Below are 6,000 nucleotides of genomic sequence, written 5' to 3'. Positions count from 1 at the left end.
GATAACAAAATAGGGGATTTCCAGTGCAAGTCATTTAAAGAAGCACAACAGAAAAAATTATTCTATAAGAATGCTGGCAGAAGGGCAGAATTATGTCAAGGCTGTGTCTTCCTGACTAGGGAATGAAGACATTCCCAAAAGTACAGATATTCCACACCAGTAAATCATTAGGCCCTTTCACAGAGGGCCTCATATCTTGGAAAAGTCCAATCTTGGGTAACTTCTGAGATTGGTGTCTGGACATTTGTCTGGATGGTTGGCCGTGGTCACCCCTGGTATTTGAAACTCTTTCTACAGAGTCAGTAGGGTGTCCTAGAGGGAGATCTGGAGAGGGACTTTTTGGTATCTTTGTTCATGTCACCTGAAGCTCTGGGGCCCTTTGCTGTGTCTCATCTCGAAGTCTAATCTCCCAGCCAAAATTTTAGGATGAGAAGGGAGAAAACACAAGACAAATATGCACCTAAACTTGTATTTTCTCTTTGTTATGGGAAAAGGATATTCCCCCCAAATTCATTGTTGAAGCCCTCACCACTCAGACTGTAGAATGTGACTTTACTTGGAGGTGGAGCCATTAAAGAAATAAGTTAAAATGAGATCAGTAAGATGGACCATAATCTAATCTTACTAGTGTCTTTATAGGAGAAAATTTAGATATACAGAGAGAAACAAAGGGTGCGTGTACACAGAAAAAAGAACAAGAGGGTGGTCATTATGGACACAGGCCTCAGAAGAAACAAAACCTGCTAATACTCTGCACTTAAGCGTCTAGAGTCCAGAATTGAAAAAAATAAATCTCCGTTGTCTAACTCACCCGGTTTATATTTTGTTATGACAGTTTGGTCAATATATCCAAAATTAATATATCCTTTGGTCACAGTCCTGGTGTATTTTACTCCATTTCCACCTTCTCTTTGCTCTCCCCATTACTTCCTTCCAGAGATGATAGAAAGCACCTACTCTATGCATATCCTATCCCAGGTACTAGGACTAGAGAAGCACTATTTCCTCCTGATGCCTCTTGTACTACTAGATACTACACTGACATCATGTCCCGCTAGATACTATGGGTGGACCCACCATGGGAAGAAGTATTGATGACTCTCTCTTCTTCTTCATGTGAAACTCTGGTCTTACCTCTGCCTCTCCATTGATGGAGGGTAAGGTTGGCTCTGTCACTTATTCTCATCTATTACAGAGGGCAGAATTCATCCTAAGAGTCACAAGGAATAGTTAGAATGAAGACTCCAATATCAAAGAATTTCCCTTTCTCACTTTTTTTCATAGCATTAAATACCAGACAGGCCAATCAAACAGTATAACCTTGAGTCCCTGGGAACTTTCCAAGAGTCCATGTCAACATGAAAAACAAAACAAAATGAAACAAAAAACCTACATAAACATACATTGAAAATTTGTAATCTCTCCCTTCCTCTTTTCTTTTAAGATAGAAGGCTTTGTGAACATAGAAGGAAGTCAGTTTAAAAGCCATTTAAATTGTTCTAGCTTAGGCTCTGCTCATGAGGCCAGCTCAGCCTACAGATCCATGTTGTATTGATCTGCATTACTGTGACCAGGCAGCAGGTGGTTTTCGTCATCATCTCCTAGCTGGGAGAATGCTGAGAGACATACACAACTCCTGTGGTGTTCTTTAATACCCAAACACCAAACATCACCACAAAGTCTTTATAAGACTACCAGCATGTGATTAATCCAGTCCCAAACCTAAAACCAGGTAAGGAGAAAAAAACTGGTAAGAATTTGCAGCCAGAATTAAGGGCTGGGAAAAAGAACTCTAGAAATAATGATAGAAGTAAGCAACTAGGAGAGAAAACTGAATAGATGGTGTGAACATATCTAGACCTGTGATTTGAGTGAGCAATGGAGAGACCTAACGGCCCTCCCAAAGAGACCACTGAGTTTGGCCAAGTTGAAGGAATCATGCTGGGGACCTGAAGTTCTGCTGATTTGTGTCAGGCTAGAACAACCTTGCAGATCAATTTTTCAACAGTTAGATGAAGAGCTGTCATTCAGACAACCCTTTCTCATTTCTTACAAAACACCACTGAAAGCAGTGGCTCTTTACGCATACTCTCTAAAGTTAGTCTTTTTCGTTGTTATTTTTTAATATATTTTTAGTTGTAAATGGACACAATGCCTTTAATTGGTTTATTTATTTAATTTATGTGGTGCTGAGGATCAAACCCAGTGCCTACTGCTGAGCCACAAACCCAGCCCAGATCTGTCATCTTAATGCACTCTCTGAAAAGCAGATTAGTGTGGATTGAGGGAAGGAAAGGGGTCATCTTTCTTATAATTCCTCCCCCTAAGAAATTGCTCGGTTACTGAACTAATGGGCTCTTAGAAACTGAGAAAGAATAAAAAGTTCTCTAATAAACCCACTAAACACTCAACTATACTATATTTCCCATTGTACTTGTCTTTCATATTCTTGTCTTTCATTTTCTCTTCCTTTAAGTAAAGGAGACCAAAATTCATATTTCTTGAAAAAGACTGAGGGCTAACCGAGATTGAAACTACATTTCTCACATAATTTATTATAATGATATTAATGTAATTATATTCTCTTGGGTCAAACAAAAAAGTTACAAATCTATATAAGATACCATAAAGCTGGGCACAGTGGTGCATGCCTATAATCCTGGCAGCTCAGGAGGCTGTGGCAGGAGGTTCATGGGTTCAAAGCCAGTCTCACCAAAGGTGAGGCACTAAACAACTCAGTTTGACCCTGTCTCTAAATAAAATACCAAATAGGGTTGGGGAAGTGGCTCAGTGGTCTAGTGCCCCTGAGTTCTATCTCTGGTACCAAAAATAAATAAATAAATAAAAATTTTTTAAAATAAAATACCATAGATACACTATGGACCCATAAATCAATAGTTTTAATCCAAAAATTGGCTAATCTAGTGTTTCTTTTGAAGCTATTCCCAAAATGTTTGAAAAATCGTTTTTGATGAAAGCTACCCCAAGTTCTAGAAATCATCTGAAAAGTTCTGGATGCCCCTTGCTGCCTGGTCACAGTAATGCAGATCAATACAACATGGATCTGTAGGCTGAGCTGGCCTCATGAGCAGAGCCTAAGCTAGAACAATTTAAATGGCTTTTAAACTGACTTCCTTCTATGTTCACAAAGCCTTCTATCTTAAAAGAAAAGAGGAAGGGAGAGATTACAAATTTTCAATGTATGTTTATGTAGGTTTTTTGTTTCATTTTGTTTTGTTTTTCATGTTGACATGGACTCTTGGAAAGTTCCCAGGGACTCAAGGTTATACTGTTTGATTGGCCTGTCTGGTATTTAATGCTATGAAAAAAAGTGAGAAAGCATCAATTTTAGATAAATCATTGGAATACTCACTGAAGTAAGGGGACCTAAGTTGACTTGATGTGATATAGACGGAATTAGCAAGGCATATGTATGTGTTCACTGCAGGTCACTGCATAGAAGACCAACCAGCTTGCATTCCGGCTGCTTTGGGATAAATTTCCGACTCTGCACATTAATTTTCTTTTCTTTCCTGTTTTTTGTTTTTGTTGGTACCAGGAATTGAACGCAGGGGTGCTTAACCACTGAGCCAGGTCCCCACCCCGTTTAAAAAATATTTTATTTAGAGACAGTGTCTCACTGAGTTACTAAGTGCCTCACTGATCTGCTGAGGCCAGCTTTGAACTCACGATCCTCCTGCCTTAGCCTCCTGAGTTGCTGGGATTACAGGTGTGCACCACCATGCTTGGCTTACACATTAATTTTCTAACCATAAAATATGGACTTCAAGGAGAGGTAAAAGCACTGGTTTCTAAGGTCCTGGACTCTAAAAACACATGGTTCTAGAACATTTTTGTCAAATTTGTTACTTTTGTTATCCTACCTTACTCACTGAAATTACACATTTGGAGACTGTTTTGTAAAACTTATATTGAAGGCATTGTTTCTCTGGGAAGAAATAATTAATTATGACTATTAACCCTTAGCAGATGAGTAATTTATCAGACAAGAGCCAAGGAATTCAGCAGTGTGTAAATAAGTCTTGGAAAGAATTTGAACAGATAAATGATGCTAGCAGGAATAATTAATCCAAAATAACTTGTGCCTCATGTTTCTAGGTGCTAAGGAAGGTATGAAAGAGAGAGGTGACATAGGACCAAGGCCAAACATACTGTATGGTTTTCCAGAAAGCTTAGTGATACTGGAAGAAAATGGAGCTTTTTCTGAAGGATCCCAAATGATGACTCACTTTAAAGCTATAGTGATCAGTTTTCACAGGATTTATCTGGCTTCTTGGAAGGGCAAAAATCTTTTTTTTTTTTTAAGAAGAAAGTACACAAAGATTTAGAGATGTGTGCTGCTATAAACCCAAGAGAGGAAGGAAGTAGAGAAGCAGAGATGCTTAAGTTTCTGTAAGACAATCTATAGGTTCTACAGATTTGAAATTTGAATCCACGTCAAAGGAAGTGAGAAGAAAATATTAAGACAGATAAGCAGATTATGCAGAAAATGAGAAACAATTCAAAGTGATACATTGGTAGAATAAGAAACCACTCCAGTGGGGAGTCAAAGGGAAGAGGCCGTGGTGAACAGGCTAGGCTTGGTGTTAGATTGACAGGAAGTGATACCTTGCTTTCATCCTCCTGTGTACATTTCAGCAATTGCTTCATCTCTGCAAGTCTCAATTTTTTTCTCTGTAAAATTTGGATCACCATCTAATCCTTGGGGTTGGAGAATAAAATAAATAACTCAAAAAAGAATGAGATAATACTTGTTATTAGTAAAGAGTTATAATTAGTACCATTAGCACCAAGGCTCCCATCTTAGGTGGACACTGAATTTTCATAAATGATAAGAAAATTTCTTCCAATAATATTAGGTTAATATAATTCTAACTCCCCAACTATAGTTTGGCACTGGAGGTAGTAAGCATAAGCAGGATTCGCCAGTGTGCAGAGTTCAGGTAAAGTTCCCACTAAAGGCCAAGAACCTCAAAATTTCCAGAAAGTCTGGGTGCAGTGGTGCATGCCTGTAATCCCAGCAGCTGGGGAGGCTGAGGCAGGAGGATCACAGGTTCAAAGCTAGCTTCAGCAACTTAGTGAGGTCCTAAGCAATTCAGAGAGACCTAACTCTAAATAAAATATAAAGAAGTTCTGGGGATGTGGCTCAGTGGTTTACTGCCCCTGGAGTCAACTCTGGTACAAAACAAACAAACAAACAAACAAACAAAAAACCAAAAACCCTTTCCAAAAAGTTATGGAAAATGTTTCACACTTTCACCAGGATCTCTTGGGCACAGGATGAAGTCTAATGTGATCTAATATCTAATACATATGAAATTAAGTCATATGATTTCTTAATTTGAAGCTTCAGAATTCTGAAAACCTATATATTAACCTATGCATGCTTCAGTATGATTGAGTCACATGTGACATCGTGCTGACAGGATATGACTTTTCGTTTGCATCCTATAGTGTATTCTTTTTCTTTTTTTAAAATTTTTAGTTGTAGATGGACACATCACCTTTATTTTATTTGTTTATTTTTGTGTGTGTTGAGGATCAAACCCAGGGCCTCACAAGTACTAGGCAAGTGCTCCTCCACTGAGCTGCAACCCTAGTCCCTACAGTGCATTCTTACGCAAAGTTTTTGGAATCATAATATATAAGAGGCAACTTCTAAAATTTTTCACATCTTAGACACAAATTAGGTCACAGTTTCCTACACTTCTGAAGCAATTCACCTTATTAAAAATTACTTAATTAGTGTAAAGAGGACATATGATTTGAATAATGAGAATTTATTGCTTGGATCATATAATAGTAGGTGCTTTAGAGTGAAGTAAGTTTTCCAAGACTGGGGGATTTGGAAAAGTACAAGAGGTTGAAGTGTGCATTTGAGATGATCACTTTGCAAAGTCTTTCCCTAGGATGCGGGAAACCATTGGTATGCTGACATGTTTTGTTACTATGTGCACATCACATTTCTGGAACTCTTCA

This window comes from Marmota monax, unplaced genomic scaffold (genome assembly GCF_021218885.2).
Source record: "Marmota monax isolate L192 unplaced genomic scaffold, Marmota_monax_Labrador192_F-V1.1 WCK01_AAM20220418_F8-fsc00120, whole genome shotgun sequence".
In the NCBI taxonomy this organism is placed as follows: domain Eukaryota; kingdom Metazoa; phylum Chordata; class Mammalia; order Rodentia; family Sciuridae; genus Marmota; species Marmota monax.
The sequence above is the reverse complement of the archived record's forward strand: the minus strand, read 5'-3'. Positions refer to the sequence as shown.